Here is a 19,683-nt window from a genome sequence, read left to right as displayed (position 1 = left end):
ATTTCTGAAAATTTGATCTGGTTATTGCTTCATGCCCTCACTTCAACCCAGAAGTGGCTATTAAGCTTAAAAACATAAGCGTTTCAACTTATAGCATGGCTGGATCTCTGGATTTAATCATATACATAAATCCATGTGATTAGCCCTAAAAATCCTAAATCTACAATTCTTCCTTTTTAAAAAAATCTACGCATACGTTCATGTTTTTCTGGAAAATGTGATGTTTTTTTTTCCCTTTTCATTTTTGGTCTACAGAGACATTTTTTTTTTCACCAATTCTTTTGGGATACATTTGAAAACATTGTAGAATGAACTAAAAAACAAGAACAAGGGATTTTTAGACCCATTCAACTCGAACATAATGCGGGACGATGGTGTTTCACATTGTATTGTAGTGCATGCTATGCAGTCTGGTTAATAATGGTGGTTAATAAATGATTCAAAGCACTTCATACAACCTTTAAACTGTCACAAGTAAATAGGCAGCTGACTGAAATGATGCAGACCGAAGCTTCTCATGTAGACCGAGTATAGAAATGTACGTGTTTCACACATTTCAGTTCATTTTTTATAAACATTGTAAACGCTTTCAAATGATAAAGCGGTTTTCAGACCGATGTGAGATCAATTTCAGATCTGTGGTTCTTATCTATCTGGATAAAATGTGGGCATATTGATTTCCGCTACAGAATTTAATTTCATTTGTTAATAAATATAATTCTACAATTTTTTTTTACTTAAAAACTTTCAAAAATGCAACGTTTAAGCAAATGCATCGAATATAAACACCTCCTGCATTTGCTAGCGATTCGTATTAATTAAATTCTAATTAAAAATCTTATTTATCTATGGGGTTGAAGGCCTTGTATAGAAGCTCAGGAGTGGCAGATTTGTGTGGCTGGGATTAAAACTCATAACGTTCGGATCTAGAGTCCAATGCCTTAACCACTTTATGAGGTATGACCTCCCCATGTATATCCTACGTTTGGAAAAATTCTATTATTTTTCCAGATTGGTACATTTCCAGAACTGGTGGTGAGAATATTTGACTTGAAAATCTCAATCCTAAAGAAAAAATCTTGTTTAAAAACAAGTACGAATGCTTAATTAGCTTACAAGCTTTAATTTGTACGTAACAATTGAACGGGTTTTTGATAAAATTGGTGTCCCTTCTTCCTTTTCAACTTCATCTGACATTTTAAGTCTAAACTATTACACCTGAAATGTGTTCGCCACGTCTGCTGATAATAGTAATGTAATTATGCATTAAAAAGCATATCATTAATGTACCAATGAAGCTTGTATCAAACTGTGAAGTGGAACTTCATGCAGATGACACTGATGACACTGAGGATGTAATAAATATAATTACTGTCACAATGCGAAACAGAAGTAACTGTTGTGTAAAAATAGTTTAACTATCACAGATGGCCATCTTCGTTTACCTTTTTGACTGCTGTATTTATTCAAGTTAACGTAGATTTTTTTTCTACGATTTTTTTCTTTTTTAATGGTTTAAAAAAATAATTGAATACTTTGTCAAATATGTAGACAAGGGTTTTTTTGGTGTAGTATTTATTACATATTTTTGGTTACAGTTTTTTGGAAAAAATTATATCCATATTTTTGGCCAATAAGGCTGAGGGTATTCCGAGTCCTAGGGTCAATACCGGATATAAGTAACTCTGGATTGAGTTACCTAAACCCAACCCCCCCCGCCATGTCTTATATTCCTAATCAAATCTGTTGTGCTGAAAAGCACTTCACTGCCTTACATCCCACATCTTCTCTCATCTCAGTACAAGCACTGCTTCAGAGAGCAGCAGCTCTTCATTCTGCTAAAGTAATGGGATTGAATTATGTCTATTATAATATTACTATGGATTTATTTTATTTTATTTATTTATTTTTACGAACATGGTTGTAGACATGCAAAGTGATGATTGAGTGAAGTATTTTTGCAGTATATACATCTATACTAAACATTTTCTAATGACCTTTCTGAGCCAAATGCATGATTTCTGTGAGGCGTTTAACTGATATGGTAAATATGGAGATTTTGATGAATCGGCCAAAACTCAAGATGAAAAAGAAAATGCTACAATAATGAATAACAATGTGGACAAATGTTTGTGGACAATTGACTGTGCTTTTTGAACATACCATTGAACATTAGGTCTCCATCTGTTGTTATACTGTAATTAACCGTCACTCTTCTGGGAAGATGTTCCACTAAATTTTGGAGTGTGCTTGTGGAACTGATGTAGGTGAGAAGACCTGGGTGCAGTCAGTGTTCACATTTATCCCAACAGTATACAAAAGGGTTGAGGTCAGAGCTCTATGGCAGGAGATCCACATTTTCCTGAAAAAAGTAGGCTGTCCTAATACTTTTGGTACAAATACTAAACATCAGCAGCTTCATCATTAGTATGTACTTAATTTACACATAGATTTTCTCTCTCTTTCTCAATATAAAGTGGCATTTATCTAATTGTCATTATCACCAATTATTAATAATGATTTAATTTTTTCCATTCTAACATTCCTTACCATGTTAGCATGTGCAGTGATGGTCATTAAAAAATATTCAAAATGATTATGATGCCCTGATCACCTGCCTTGTTTTAGAAGCAACAGGACAAACAGTTTTCATCATGCAAAGTTATGAAAGCTTGACTTTTCCTCACATGAGAAACAGCAAACACAACTAAATTCTTTATTCATTTTTTTATTTACTGTTTTTTTTTTTTTCTTTGGTTCAGCAAACACACATACACGTGCCAGCACTTTCAAGCTCTAATCCTTACAGCTGGAGGCGATTCCAACTTTTTGCGATTCCAACTTTTCAACTTTCCAAGTTTCTGTGTGGCTTCAGACTGTTTTGACATAAAAACTGCATCGTAGAATCGTTTGAAAGCTTGGCTTAAAGACTACAAACCGCTGTCTGTGTTTACACAGTTGAAAATTTCTCAACGGGACTACCGTGGAGGCTAAAGTTGACATTCACCTTGGCTGAACATACTCCACATAGTCCAGTTATTCACACCTCCACACATTTCATATTACCGAACGTTTCATTTTAGTTGTCCATTAAGACCTTGTTCGTACACCTTCTCAAGCAAATAATTGAAGACACGGTTATTTTACCTTCTGCTCATTATATCAGAATTACTGGGGTTGAAAAAAATGCATTTCACTGCTTGTCATACTGTGGAAAGTTGTGTATGTGACAAAAAAAATTATTTAATGAATCAAAATGAGTTTTAGAAGCTTCAAATTTTCTATCTATATACAGTATATACATTGTACTCTGTATATACTGTATATTATAGTATGTGTATATTCTTTATATATATTTGCACTTATTTTTAATTCTTTCCTTTGCTGCTGTAACAAAAGAAATGTCCCCACTGTGGGACGAATAAAGGTATATTTTATCATATCTTATCTTATCTTATCTTTTATATATATATATATACATACACACACTAGATACGTTTAATATTTAGAAAGTAAACAATAATTTGTGACCAATATTTGATATGTAGATCAATTTCTCTTGTTTCTTGAGTGCATTCCCTCAGCACCACTGCTGTCACGTGAATATGATGCATCACAACACTACAGAGATCGAGGCGTGTCCTAAGAGTCACATGGAATACAGATTAACATGGCAGAGGTAGAGCTGCATCTTCCTGCAGACAGAACAGGAAAAGAACGTCTGGTTTTATTTAAACTTTTTTTCTTATTTTTGCTTTACAAAGTTAATGTTTGTGAATAGGGCCGTGCAGAAGTCAGAAGGCACTTAATTAAATTAATGATTTGCTGTCTGTCAGAACCAAATAAATTAAAGTCCATATATACAGTGAGGAAAATAAGTATTTGAACACCCTGCTATTTTGCAAGTTCTCCCACTTAGAAATCATGGAGGGGTCTGAAATTGTCAGCGTAGGTGCATGTCCACTGTGAGAGACATAATCTAAAAAAAAAAATCCAGAAATCACAATATATGATTTTTTGACTATTTATTTGTATGATACAGCTGCAAATAAGTATTTGAACACCTGAGAAAGTCAATGTTAATATTTGGTACAGGAGCCTTTGTTTGAAATTACAGAGGTCAAAAGTTTCCTGTAGTTTTTCACCAGGTTTGCACACACTGCAGGAGGGATTTTGGCCCACTCCTCCACACAGATCTTCTCTAGATCAGTCAGGTTTCTGGCCTGTCGCCTGAGAAACACAGAGTTTGAGCTCCCTCCAAAGATTCTCTATTGGGTTTAGGTCTGGAGACTGGCTAGGCCACGCCAGAACCTTGATATGCTTTTTACAGAGACACTCCTTGGTTATCCTGGCTGTGTGCTTCGGGTCATTGTCATGTTGGAAGACCCAGCCTCGACCCATCTTCAATGCTCTAACTGAGGGAAGGAGGTTGTTTCCCAAAATCTCGCAATACATGGCTCCGGTCATCCTCTCCTTAATACAGTGCAGTCGCCCTGTCCCATGTGCAGAAAAACACCCTCAAAGCATGATGCTACCACCCCCATGCTTCACAGTAGTGATGGTGTTCTTGGGATGGTACTCATCATTCTTCTTCCCCCAAACACGTTTAATGGAATTATGACCCAAAAGTTCTATTTTGGTCTCATCTGACCACATGACTTTCTTCCATGACTTCTCTGGATCATCCAAATGGTCATAGACAACCTTCCGTGCCATGCATGATTTCAAACCATGACGTCTTAGTGTATTACCAACAGTAACCTCGGAAACGGTGGTCCCAGCTCTTTTCAGGTCATTGACCAGCTCCTCCCGTGTAGTTCTGGGCTGATTTCTCACCTTCCTTAGGATCAATGAGACCCCACGAGGTGAGATCTTGCATGGAGCCCCAGTCCGAGGGAGATTGACAGTCATGTTTAGCTTCTTCCATTTTCTAATGATTGCTCCAACAGTGGACCTTTTTTCACCAAGCTGCTTGGCAATTTCCCCGTAGCCCTTTCCAGCCATGTGGAGGTGAACAATTTTGTCTCTAGTGTCTTTGGACAGCTCTTTGGTCTTGGCCATGTTAGTAGTTGGATTCTTACTGATTGTATGGGGTGGACAGGTGTCTTTATGCAGCTAACGACCTCAAACAGGTGCATCTAATTTAGGATAATAAATGTAGTGGCGGTGGAGATTTTAAAGGCAGACTAACAGGTCTTTGAGGGGTTCAGAATTCTAGCTGATAGACACGTGTTCAAATACTTATTTGCAGCTGTATCATACAAATAAATAGTTTAAAAATCATATATTGTGATTTCTGGATTTTTTTTTTTTTAGATTATGTCTCTCACAGTGGACATGCACCTACGATGACAATTTCAGACCCCTCCATGATTTATAAGTGGTAGAACTTGCAAAATAGCAGGGTGTTCAAATACTTATTTTATATTTTGTGAATGTTCCTTAAATTAATACTAATTTAATTACTGAATTCATTTTAATACAAGTATGGATTAACTATGCAAATGTATGTTTATTATTCATGAAACCATACTCAATTATTAAGTAATTATGTAATTATGAGTAATTATTGTGTTTTAATTGACATAAATCATCAGGACACCAAAGTGAACTTTTGCTATGTTTACACACAGACAGTTTAAATTGCTGGATGTGTCCATCATGGCGGATTTTGGTGCTTGATTTGAGACTTGGTGCATCAGTAAAACAAATGTTTATTGATTACAATTTTTTTTTTGCTGTAGTTTATATATATTTTTTTATATTTAAGTAAAGAAAGGATGTCATAAATAAATGTGTGTTGCATTGAAAGTTTTAATTTTGCCTTTTTATAGTTATTTATTTATATTTTTGATCAAAATGGCCCAATAGAAATGCGTGCTGCATTAATCACACGTTACTAAAGATAGTGCCATTAAAATGAGTTTGCATTATTAATGAATAGTATATTGGGATGTGCATCTCCAAACCTGAACCAAATGCGATTTATAAAAAAAAAAGATATGTAACCGTAAGATTAGTTTGTGCTTCTTGAATATCTTATTCCACACTTATTTCCCATTTGCTATGTAGGTGAGGTGAGGAGGCCTGGGGTGCAGTCAGCATTCACATTCATCCCAAAGGTGTTTAATAGGTTTGAGGTCAGAGCTCTATAGCAAGCCAATCAAGATATTTCACTTCAACTGATGTAAAACATATCTTCATGGAGCCAGTTTTGTGCACATGGGTATTGTCATGCTGGAGCAGGTTAGGATTAGAGCTGGACAACTGCTATAATCAGATATAGCCAGAGGTGGCAAAAGTAAACACATACTTCACTCAAGTAGAAGTACAGATACTTATGTTTTAAAAGACTCTGGTAAAAGTTTAAATACTGATGATATTATTTTACTTAAGTTGAAGTAAAGAAGTTTGGGCTCTGACATGTACTTAAGTAAAAAGTAGCCATTGCTACTACCTGTTTTAGTGTCACGCTGGTAACTGGACCTCACAATTTATCAATATATTAATCAGTCATGTTTACATCACTGACTCTTGCCTTCTTGTTGCTTTCTGCTTTGCTCATTCATCTGTGGTGTGTGAGAGCCAGGAATTGATACACTAGCGGTAGACTGAAAAAGTTGCACAATGACAGGAAATAGGTTGATGGGCTGAAAACGGCACAATGAGAAGAAAAAATATTGATGGTCACCATATAGATTAAAACTAAAGTTACAAGTCTGATTTGAAAATGTATGAAGTAGAAAGTAAAAATATTTGTGTAAAAAATGTAATGAGTGAAAGTAAAATGAAAGAAAGATTAATACTGAAGTAAAGTACAGAGACCAAAAAAATTAACTTAAGTACAGTAACAAAGTATTTATACTTCACTACTTTTTGGATATAGCATGTGAGCAGTTATTACAAATATTCATAATACTGTAGGTATTTTGTGTTAATTTATTTGTGCATTTTTATCAAATTAATAAAAAACTTACACAAGAATGCACTATTCATGGAAAGACACTTTACTTTTTTCTACCAAAATTTTAGCAAATGAATAATCAAAGAAAATATTCAAATTTGGATTTACATAAAAAACGTATCATATAACGATGATAACAATTTGCTGCAGTTTTATATACTAGAATGATTATGCTGGATTTTTTTCTCAGTTAAATTAACATTTTCTGAAACTTATGTCATGTCATATTGATGCCTCGAAATAAAGCAATATATTTAACTAGGAGAAAGTATTGGCACCCTATAAAACAAGAATGCATTATTGTGTATGTCTGTAGCTGATTCATTGCAGTGGCTGAGTTGCTTAATTGAAAAAATACAGTATATGTTTTAGGAAGGGCTGTTCATTGTCTTCGTTGTTTGTCAGCTGGTTTGAGCTTCTCTTTTTGTCTTTATGACAAATGAATCACATGTCTAGTTTGCTCATTTATAACCAATCAGCATTTTTTTAAACTGCATAGTGAGTAGAACCCCAAAAACAGTATTACTTAAAAGTTTTGTAAAGTGATCAAACAAAATATTTTGTCAGTATATACAGCTTTTTAGACACATGATCGTAAGACTTGTAGATTTCCTGTTTTATTAACCTCCACTCTTTTGGGAAGCCGTTCCAATAGATTCTGGAGTGTGAGGAGGCCCGGGCTGCAGTCAGCGTTCCAAATTCATTCCGCAGATGTTCCGTTTTTTTTTTTTTCTCTGTTTCTTTCTGTGAAACATTTACACACAACCTTAAAAAAAGTGATCGTAACCAGGGACGAGGGCTGCAGACTAGCTTTATGCTATATGCTCATGTGAGAGAACCTCAGCACTGTTTGTATTCACAAAACTAAAATGAAACATTACACTGCACTTGTGTTCATCACATCCCTGATTTCCTCCTGGAAGTTTTACGAGACTGTTTTATAGGATACTTTGCAGTGAAAAAACCCAGATATCACTCGTCACACAACTGTACTTGTATAGAGGAGGTAGGAATGAAAAATAATTGGCCAGATGCTTAGACCAGAATACCACAGTCTTCCTTCACAGGCCAACAGAGAGAGAGTGTGTGAGAGAGAGAGAGAGAGAGAGAGAGAGAGAGAGAGAGAGAGAGAGAGAGAGAGAGAGAGAGAGAGAGAGAGAAAGACAGGATTGAGTTCAGCTTCATGCCTCAGACCATAACTCTGCAAAACAAGCAGTCACATGGGGGATTTTACCGTCGGCACAACTGATACGTGTAATGTATCAGAATGAACTTTCACCGCCTACATGAACCCCTTTACACGTTTTTATTGATATGTTCATTCTAACATTATGGTTTCTATAGTAACAGCTCATTTAAAGGAACCTGTAGACTGGATGTTGCACATAATCTATAACTTTTGATCTGGATATAAAACCTTTTGCTACATAACAGAGGGGGTGGTGATGGAGTCTCCAGTGTTAGTGCAGTTAGTGTGTATTTCAATTTTTTTAATTTCAAGCAAAAGAGACAGTTAATAAAAAATATATATATATTTTTTTTTTTAATATAGCACTTTTAAAAGTTACACCTCAAAGAACATTTAATGCATAAAATAGGAAATAAAAATACAATTAAAAAATGTAATAAAAATAAAAAATTAATTAAAAAAATTCAATAGGGTTAGGGTTAAGGTTATTAAATAAATAAATAAATAACTTAAAAATGAACCATTCAAAAAAAATAAAAAATCACCTGAAAAGGTCAGTTTTATGAGCAGATTTAAAAACACTAAAAGATCCAGCCTGTCTAATCTTAATAGAACGTAAACCATAGAACGTAAACGGGTAGCAGAAACAAACAAAAAAACTGAATCAGAGGAAAAGAGATCATGCCTTGGAGTGTAGACAGTTAAAAGTTGTGACAAGTAATAAGGTACCATACCATGTAGGGCCGTATAGGTCAGCATAGTAATTTTAAAATCAAAAGGAAACCTAATAGTGAGCCAATACAACGACTCCAAACCCTGAAGAAATATGTTCACCAGACCCGGTCTTTGTCACCATGTCTCTGGGATACAATGTAAATGCAACTATAGATGGATTAAAAGATGTCAAATTTCTGTGTAACAGGTATAAAAACACTTTAGGATGCACTGTTATAGAAAGCTAAACACATTCAGAATGGTAACAGTAATTCTGCCTTATCACACCACCTTATCTTTGATTATTTTTCTTTAGTAGCAAAAACTCCCAATACTCTGATCCTTAATGCCACTGGTTTTGGTGTAAACCCTTCATAAGACATTTAGCATTGCTTTCTAAAATTCCACACAGAACCAACACTGTCAATGAATAAGACAAATCCGGGTGCAAGTGCAGAGATTTGATTTCAAGTGCAACCTTGAAACACTAAAAAAACAAAACAGAACAACAACAAAGGAACAAAGAAAAAAAAAAAAAAACGCAACCTGGATCATGGAAACAACGATCAAACAACATCAACTGCAGGCGACAAATGTGGAACAGGGAATGTGTTGTGAAGTGAGTCTTTATACAAATGCTAATTAGCTGAGAACGTGATTCGGGTGCAAACAGTCATGTGACATGAAATATAGAGAGGTGCAGTAGCTGATGGGAAACAGAGTCATAAATCATGGCATAAACCTGCCAAATAATAAATATATAAAAAAAATATATATATATATATATATATATATATATATATATATATATATATATATATATATATATATATATATATATATATATATAATTATAATCATTATAAGAAACATATCATGCATAATCTCTCTTTCTCTTTCTCTCGCTCCCTTTGTGTGTGTGTGTGTGTGTGTGTGTGTGTGTGTGTGGGTGTGTGTAGTGTGTATTAGGGATGTGCATTAAGAGATACATGCGAAGCAGTTACCGGTGCAATATGATACGATTCACCCCGATAATGACGTAGTGTGAGATCCGATTTCGCTTTGATTCAATGGAAAAAGTATGATGCTATTCAATTCAATATGGTGCAGATAGTTCGCTTTTATTTCTTTGGACAGCAAATCATCGATTTACTTATGTGTCTTCTGACTTCTAACACATGGCCCTTTCACACACAGGCTTTTGTAGGGCAAAAACTTTTTCTGTTCTGTCCACTGGAAAATGCAGCTCTACCTCTGCCATGTAAATCTGTATTCTATGTGACTCAGGATACACCTCGGTCTCCACAGTGTTGTGAAATGTCATAACCAAACAGTTTAGCGAGGAGAAATCAGTCTATATATAAAATATTGGCCACAAATTATTGGTCACTTTCAAAAGAATAAAATTATAGCATCTTCTAATAACAATGGCAACTTGTATCTTATGGACACTTTTTTAAATCGATGAATCGCATACCGATGTAAATCAGTGAATCTTATCAACTTTATATCGATCTATGTATCTTTAACATGGCAATGACCGATGAAGGCTGAAGCCATGTGTAGCGCTCGGAGGGGTATCATGAAGTTTTTCTATAACCTTGTTTATGCAAGATTTTGTTTTGAATGGGTTAAACCACGTGCTCTGTGTTTGGAATGGGGGCATATGAGGGAAGACAAGGACTGTAGTAGATGAAAGAGTATATACGTGTGTTAAATAGAGCTAGGTTACATGCACCTTATATATGTGTTTGTGTATGATTTGTTTGTTTATTTGTTTGTTTGTTTGTTTGAGAAAGAGAGAGAGAGAAAGAGAAAGAAAATGAGATCCTCTCTCCTCTTCCTTATGGCTGATGAATGTTGATGTTGTTTGGCTCACTGGGGAAATAAGCAGCAGGAGGATAATTAAAGAGAAACCCTGTGCACTGCAGCATCTCTTGGCCCTGAAATGCCGTTGCCATGATCACAGCCAGCATGCATGGAAAAGTCCGGAAAAAAAACACATCGAAGCCGGACCGCGGCTGTGCATCAGCTAAATTTACCCTAGTGCATGCTGGATGTGGAACTGTAATGAGCTGACAGAGTGAAGCACAAGAACATGTGAGCTTTTTGTATCTGCCTAGAACTGGTAACTGGCCGAAAGAGTCAAGTAGTTACTGTAAGTACAAAAGTACATAAGTAACTGCTTATTTCTAGAATTATTAGTAACTCACTTATTATATATCTTGCAACCCCCCAAAAAGAGAGGATGCTGTGTAAAATGTAAATAAAAACAGAATGCAATGATTTGTAACTCTCAAGCCAAATTTTATTCACAGTAAAAAATATAAGTTTTACACTATGGAAATGTACAATTTTAAGGAAAAAATAAGGACATTTGTTAAATTTTTTGGCTGCAACAAAAGGCTGCTAAAAGAAACAGCTGGATGAACTTTTTTGCAGCTAATTAGGTTAATTGGCAACAGGTCTGTAACATGATTGAGTATAAAAAGAGTCTCTTAGGGAGGCAGAGTCCCTTAGAATTAATGATGGCCAGAAAAGATCTGAAATTAAACGTTGTCTACAAATTGTGGAACAATTTCAGAATACAAGCATAAAGTAGTTTCCAAATGCCTTTGTACATATAGTGTATTTTCAGCTGAACACAAATGAAGTAAAAAGGGATTTATATCTACAGAGACACACTGAAACAAATCAAACAAAACGAAAAACAATTGTAAAGGTGTCTAAAAGTGCATAACAGCTACCAAGAGACCAGACTTTAAAACCTCTCTGCCAGCAACACAAGCTCTTTTATATACCTGGGATGAAAGGATTGTTTATGAAATTGTGACAATTTGATGTTCAGTTGTTTACCACCACGGAGCAGGAAGTGAAGACACAAATAAATTACAAGTCCAACCTAATTGGTTTTACTGGTTGATGAAGCTGAGACCAGGGTTGGGCAAAGATACAACAAAATTTATTTGAAAATAAAATATCAAATACCTTAACTTTAAGTATATTAAAATAAGCTACAAAATACAGCAGCCGCACCATGTATCAAATGTTGTAGCAATATATCAAATGTAACGTTTGATAGCTACAGTTTTTTTTCTGGCTGAGTCACACAATAAATCTAAAAAATGCAACCAGTTAACAGATCAAATATTCACATACAAAATCCCTGTGATCTCCCAGATTAAAACTAGTTTTAAAGTAGTCAACAGTTTGATGTTTAACAGTTTGTGAATGACTCGTAATTGTATCCTAATTTAGTTAATTGGTGATTGGTAACTACTAAAAGGGCTACTTTACATCAGCAACACTGACTCAATGAGAAACAAGTCACTCATAAGTCAATAACTGATGGCACCTGCATTCATACCAACATTTTAACTAATAAATCATTTGATTGTAAATCATAAATATAATAATATATTATGTGTCAGGCAGTCATTCATGCAATGGTATGCAAAATCATGATCCTACTAACAGCTACTTCAATTAGGGTACAATATTCGACAGTCAAATATTCATTTAGCAATCAATGGACACCTATTTGGAAGTTGAAAACTAACATTTTAGAATTTCAACAATTATCAAATTATCAGTTTTAAAGCTGGCAGCCTGCACGTTTCGTGTACATTCACCACATTCCATATGGATCAAGTTTCTGTTCTAATCTCAACCAGTCTGAGAAAATGACTGAGTTCTGTTTCAGGAACTCGAGCTGCCCCTAACAATGCTTTCGGAACGTTTTCACGTATAACGTCCGGCTATAAAACGCACATGCGGTGTGGCCGACGGTAGCTTCAGTTTGCTCAGGAAGCGCTCTTTGTGTGTGTCTGTGTGAGAGGAAAAAACATAAAAAAAAGATAAAATAATCAATATATATATATATATATATATATATATATATATATATATATATATATATATATATATATATATATATATATATATATATATATAAGAAATGGAATAGAAAAGCAAGCATGACTTCCGGCTCTGTGTCCCTGCTTGCCCCCGTTATATTACGGGGGAGGATACATAGCTTGCTTGGGAGAGGAGCATGCTCAGTCGGCTCTCGAGGGAGTCGACTGTTCGCATTGCAGCCGGATGTCCATGTGGACCCTCCACTCCCGGAGAGTGCCTTTTTTCTTTTCAAGGTTTTTAGTTCCTTGTCCTCCAACGGTGAGTCAGTAAGAGACTTCCACAATCCTGTGCTTCCTCCTGAAACTCGCGAGTGTTATTGCTGCCATGAAAAAGGTCATATAATTGCTGTGTGCCTAGTGGTAAATCGAAAAAAAAACCAGGAACAGCAGGCTTTAGTTAAGAAAGTTAATGTCAAAGGTGTTTTGTCGGACGTGCCTGTATCCAAGCCCACTGTCGAACCTGCGTTTGAGTCATTTATTTCTTTTTTAACACTAGGCGCCGAAGGGGTAAAGCATCCGATTAGTGTTCTGAGAGACACTGGTGCTGCTCAGTCATTCATTTTAGAAAGTGTGTTACCCTTTTCTGAAGTTTCCTATGCAGGCAGCGATGTGTTGATTCAGGACATTAAACTCTTTGTTATGCGCATATCCCTGCATTACTTATATTTGGAGACTTAGAACTTTTCAGGTCAACGCTTCCTGTGAATGGGATTTATCTTGGGGAATGACCTACCAAGTGGTGGCTGATCTGGTGGAGAACACTCCTGATATAACTGTTTTTCTGTATTTCCTGCCTGTGTATTAACACATGCCCAGCAGAAGAAGCTTTATTGATTTGTCTAAGACCTTTTTGTGTCAGGAGAAACAATTTGTGGATAAAGTCTCTTGTTTGTTCCTGCTGCGTGTAAAAAAAGTCCGAAAGCTAAGTCCAGTGTTGAGCTCTATATATCCTGTGCTGTTTCAGTGACTGCTTACAAAGTGTTTCCATCCTTAAGACCTTGTTTTGAGCCTGTGGTTCGTAAATCAGATTTTACTAATCCTCAATCTGGTTGTTTTGTAGAACATGATGTGTCATTAGGAAAACGGTGTCTATATGCTGTTGATAGTTGGCAGAAGGTCTTTCAGGTGGTGGGTCCATGTCCCCTAGTTGTTCGTGAGTTGCAGATCCAGCTGTCGTCCTAATTATTGGTTTTTTGCGGGTTGTATTGTATTTGTATGCGGTGTGTGGCTTATGTGCAGGTGCCATCCCAAGACTCCAGCCCAGGTCTTCCCCGCACTCCAGTTAACTAAATCCGCACCCACTTCCCTTTCGAGTCGGAAGCTGGGATCAAGAACTCGATTAGCCGACTTTGATAGTGTTATTCTGTTCCATGTTTTGTGATATTATATTCAGCCTGCCACTTCCCCCTAATATCCCCCTCTATGCTAAAGTAGTGGGGTTGAAAGAGAGTGTTTGTTTATAGGGCTATCTCTCCCCAGGTGCAGCACTGTCCCTTAAGGTCCCAGTTCTGTCCACCAAGCTCCTACGATCCACTTTGGCATTGGTGGGCAAGGCTAACGCAACAGTGGGTCAGGCTGCCGGCTGCCTTTACACCATGGCTGTCGTGCAGGCATACCAGGCTCACCTGCTGTAGGAGTTGGATGCCCCAACAGCTGCAGTGCATTGCTCCAGCTGTTCTTGGTGGACCAGTCTTGATGGGTGTGTGACCAGTCTCGATGGGTGTGTCCCACTCGGGTGGAACCCAAGCAGGCTCTGGTCTCGGAACAAGAGGTGCTTACTCTCTTAAGGAAGGAGGCTACCAAGCGGGTCCCTCCTTTAGACAGAATTCTACAACCTGTACTTTGTGATTCCCAAGAAGGTTTGGGGGTTGCATCCTATTTTAGATCGCGCTCTTTGAACCACTTGTTACTGAGGCTCAGGTTCAGGATGCTTACTCTCAAGCAGGTCATATCTCAAACCAGGTCTGAGGACTGGTTTGTCATGATAGATCTAAAAAATGCTTACTTCCACATATCCATCCTTCCATCCCACAGGAATTTCCTGAGGTTTGTTTTCTGGGGCAAAGCTTACCAATACCAAGTCCTTCCATTTGGCCTTGTGCTCTCACCCCACACCTTCACAAAGTGTATGAATGGGGCTCTGACCCCGCTGAGACTCCTGGGCATTCACATTCTAAACTATATTGACGATTGTTTGATATTAGCACGATCAGAGCTTCTGGCGGTCCGGCAATGAGATGTTTTCTCGCCTGTATGAAAAAAACCTGGGGATGAGACTAATCCTGCTCTGCCCAAGGTTGGTGGAGTGGGCTCCATCTCACTTCGCACATCAACTGCCTGGAGATGCTGGGCATGCTTTTGTCTGTGAAGCATGTTCTCCCAGACCTGAGGGACCGCCATGTGCTGGTCCGTATAGACAACACATCGGTGGTCTCCTATATCAACCATCAAGGGGGTCTGCGATCTCAACCCTATACAGACTGGCATGGCAGATTCTCCTGTGAAACCAGGGAAGACTGCTCTCCTTGAAGGCACCTTACATCCCAGGGTTCTTAAATCAGGGAGCAGACGCCCTCTGGAGGCAAGGGCCAAGGCCCAGGAAGTGGAGGCTCTAACTCGAGGTAATGGAGCAAATATAGAGGAAGTTTTACAAGTTTTATAAGTTTGTGACTCAAGAGACATTGCTCTGTCCCCTCTGCTGTTTGCCTCGCTCACGAAGCCCCTTTTAGGCTGGATGCCATGGTACAGACAAGTGAAGTCAACAAACTTTTTTATTGTCATTTCAAACATATATAGCTGATGCAGTACACAGTGACATAAAAACTAAAAACTTACATAAAACAACGTTAAGAGGACTAGTAAGTGTCCTCAACTCATAAAGTGCATCGTGTGCAACCTGGTGCAAACAGTTCAAGACAGACAACAAAAGACAGTGTAGGACAAATACACAAAACACAAAATAGTGCTGCCAGTAAATGTACTGTATATTATACAGTACAGTGTGCAGAGAGAGCTGAGTACAGGAGTGTACTTGTAAGTAAACAAAATGTAAACAAAAGGGTTGTGCAAAACAGCAATAGCAGCAGTCAAAAAAATTTGCAAAAACAGCATGTAAAAAGTATATAAACAGTTTGTAGCAATTAAGTAATATAATATGGGTGGTACCACAAACATGGATGTGTGAAATGAGTATGAGTGTGTGTTTGAGTCCGGGTTTTACAGATCAGTAACACAGTTGAGTGTTTGTGAGTTTTAGTTTAGTTCTGTGTGATCAGGAACGCTCTTCATCACACGGAACTGAACTGAAACTCATACACACTTAACACACTCAACTGTGTTGGCTCGAGGGAAAAAACTGTTGCACAGTCTGGATGTGGTGGCCCGAATGCTTCGGAACAGCTTCCCTGATGGTAGGAGAGAGAAAAGTGTGTGTGGGGTCATCCACAATGCTGCTGACTTTGTGGATGCAGCGTGTGGTGAAAATCAAAATAAATCAAATCAAATCTTATTTGTCACATACACATACATACAGTGTACGACATGCAGTGACATGCTTTTTACAACGGTCCGGCATTAGGGAATAAAATGGGGTAAAAAAGAGTATAAAAAAAAGAAAAATTTAAAAATATAAAAACAAAAAAAAAGAAATATAAAAGTATGAAAACTATACTATATATATATATATACACACATACAAAAAAAATGCTTATGGCAGTGTGCAGTTAAACAGTAAACAACAGTAAACAAGTTAAGCATGGTTTTGATTGTCCATAAAGTGTCCGTGTGCGGTCTGTTGTGGTGTAAAGTGTCCATAAGTGTCCGTGTGCAGTGAAGTGTGGTGCAAAGTGTCCTTTTGCGGAATGGTGTGGTATAAAAAAATAAGAATATAAAAAATATGAAATGTAAAGTTCAGAAGGTCTGATGATGGAGAGAGTGGGCCAGTTTTTTTAGATCTTGGGTGTTTTCTTGGTTTAAACTCTGAATGGCCTGTGGGAAGAACCCCCCTCATTCTCTCTGTGTTCGCTTTCAGGGAGCGGAAGCGTTTCCCCGAACGCAACAGAGAAAAGAGTCGATTGTTGGAATGGCTGAGGTCCTTCACAATCTTTCTGGCTCTGGTCCGGCACCGAGTGCTGTAGATGTCCTGCAGGTTAGGGAGCTCGGTGTGGATGGTACGTTCAGCTGAACGCACCACCCTCTGGAGGGCTCGCCTGTCCTGCATGGTGCTGTTCCCAAACCAGGAAGTGATGCTACCCGTCAGAACGCTCTCAGTGGTGCAGGTGTAGAAGGTCTTTAGCACCTGAGAGGGTAGTTTAAAGTCCTTTAAGCATCTCAGATGGTACAGACAGTCCCGGGCCTTCTTCACCAGGGTGTTGATGTGACAGGACCAAGACAGGTCCTGTGTGATGTGAACACCAAGGTACCGGAAACTGTTCACTCTCTCCACTGGGGTTCCGTTGATGTTTAGCGGTTGGTATGACCGCTCCTGCTTCGTGCTGAAGTCCACGATCAACTCCTTAGTCTTGCTGACGTTCAGGAGAAGGTTGTTCTCCTGGCACCATCTCTCCAGGTTTTTACCCTCCTGTGGGTAGGCCGTCTCGTCGTTGTTGGAGATCTGGCCCACCACAACAGTGTCGTCAGCAAACTTGATGATGGTGGTGGAGTTGGAAGTGGCCACACAGTCATACGTGTACAGTGAGTACAGCAGGGGGCTCAGAAGACAACCCTGGGGAGCTCCAGTGCTGAGGGTGAGGGTGTATGAAGTGTGTTTTCCCACCCGTACGGCTTGTGGTCTGTCAGTCAGGAAGTTAGAGATTCATTGACACAGCGGCAGGCTGAGTCCCAGGACCTCCAACTTAGAAGTGAGTATGGCGGGAATTATAGTCTATGATAGTCTTTACTATCCTCTGTAGGGTCTTGCGATCCAAGATGGTGCAGTTCCCAAGGTAGTCAGTTATGTAGCTGCTCAGGATGATGCTGTTCCCTAACCGCATGTGGTCATCCATGGGGACTAGAAGCCTGGTGCTCGAAGCCGAGGTTGCGTAGCTTCTGCTGCAGCTCATCATTTATTGTGTCGTTAGGGTTGTTTCTGTGTTTCTGGAGTGTTTGGTGATGGTACACAAGGACACTGGTTGCTCCAATGTCCATATGTTGTGTAAGGTGGGCTACAAAGTGAAAGTAGCACGATTTTGGATTCAGAACAGCTGCTGTGAGCTACTGCCGTGCCACCATCTTAGATCGAACATGGCTGAGGCTGCGCCTGTACGCCTTTCCATTCCCCCAATGATGCTGCTCCTGGGAGCCATCCTTTAATCAAGAGCTCCCTCTGTACTGGAGTTTCTACAGGAGCAGTTTGCCTTAGGGTTGTCTCCTTCTACCATGAAAGGTTACATCTTTACAATTGCAGCCTACCGTGCTCCACTTTCTGAGCAGTTGCTGGGCAAGCACCCCTTGTTGACACGTTTCCTGTGCACGCGCCTTTCTTCTGGCTATCTCCTCCCTGAAGAGGGTCAGGGACCTACAGGCTCTCATGGCCCCATCCATCCTGGAGTTTACCCCAGGCATGTCCAGTGCCTTTCTCTACCCCAGACTGGGGTATGTCCCTAAGAAGCCCTCAGTTCCCCTACAACCTGTCATGCTGCAGGCATTCTATCCTTCTCTTTTCCCGGCCCCTGACCAGGAGAAGCTAAACCTAAGCTAAGTTAAACTGTGTCCGGTGCGAGCAATGAAAACATCTGTGGAGGAAGTCTGAGCAGCGTTTTGTCTGCTACGGTCCCTATTAAAAAAAGGTTCCCTGCAAACAAGCAGACCCTCAGCAGGTTGATTGTGGATGCTATCTCATCCTCCTATGAGTCTTCGGGTCTCCCCGTTTTTTTGGGGTCAGAGCTCACTCTACCTAGAGTGAGATGGTCTATATGGCCTGGACCTCTGGAGTCCTACTCCAAGACATTTGCAATGCTGCAGGCTGGTCTACCCTACTGACCTTCAGGCTTTATAACTTTGACCTTAGAGCCACTCCTGGCTCTTCCATTTTTTGGTCTAGCTGTGCCCATCCACTCTGGGTGGGGACTGGAATGCTTCTTCCCAAACCATTGTGGACACAGCATCTCGTTCCCTCAGGGAACCGTGATTCCATACTGACAATCACTGGCTGAGAAGTCAAGATATGGAGGAAAAATAAATAAATAAATAAGGTGTGAGGCCACGAATTAGATGAACCACAGAGATCTAAATGGTGCAATCTGTTGGATTTTTAAATAGTAGGGTGCTTAACTTTAATAATTGAGTTGAATAACCTATAGCACTTTAAGTAAAGGTAGCATGCTAATCAGCGTTATTACTATCAAGGACTCATACACAAGTGATTAATTTTTGTTTTAACAACTTTAAAAAAATATCTGCACAACAACTGATTTGGTATGTAAAGCGGACCATTTAACCAATTCTAACATGTTGGTTGAAGATTGCATTAATTGATTTATCCAGGACACAAATTCTTTATCCATAATTCCTCCATTTTGGTAAAATGCTGTTACTGTTTACTCCGGTATTTTCTGCACTCTACTCAAGTATTTTAACTTGTAGAGTGATTTTCTTTTTTAGTTGAGAAAGGGTTGGAGTAACACGATGATCAGGAGGATCATGTGAACACACAAAAGCTTTCCAGGATCTATCTTTCCAATCTATCAATCAATATGTTCAAAGATGTTTAAAAAACTCTTTGAACATCAGATTCCACATTTGGTATAATAATGATTTTTTTTAAGTACTAATGGTTAGGTGAGGAGGACTGGGGTGCAGTCAGTGTTCCAGTTCATCCAAAAGGTGTTTAGGTTTGAGGTCATAGCTCTATAGCAGGAGATCTTCCACTCCAACCAATAAAAAGCATATCTTTATGAAGC

The 19,683-nt window shown here is 38.5% G+C and overlaps 1 long non-coding RNA gene across 1 annotated transcript; it reads left to right on the top strand.

Annotated features, from left to right (window-relative positions):
• The first annotated feature begins 16,483 nt into the window (after positions 1-16,483).
• Positions 16,484-16,685, top strand: LOC310726039. Its single transcript, XR_014533618.1, has 2 exons — positions 16,484-16,559; positions 16,601-16,685. It is a non-coding gene; the product is annotated as an uncharacterized lncRNA (long non-coding RNA).
• Positions 16,686-19,683: the final 2,998 nt, after the last annotated feature.

The sequence above is a fragment of the Silurus aristotelis genome (assembly GCF_946808225.1).
Source record: "Silurus aristotelis genome assembly, chromosome: 5".
NCBI classification, from domain to species: domain Eukaryota; kingdom Metazoa; phylum Chordata; class Actinopteri; order Siluriformes; family Siluridae; genus Silurus; species Silurus aristotelis.
This window is presented reverse-complemented; position numbering and strand designations above follow the sequence as displayed.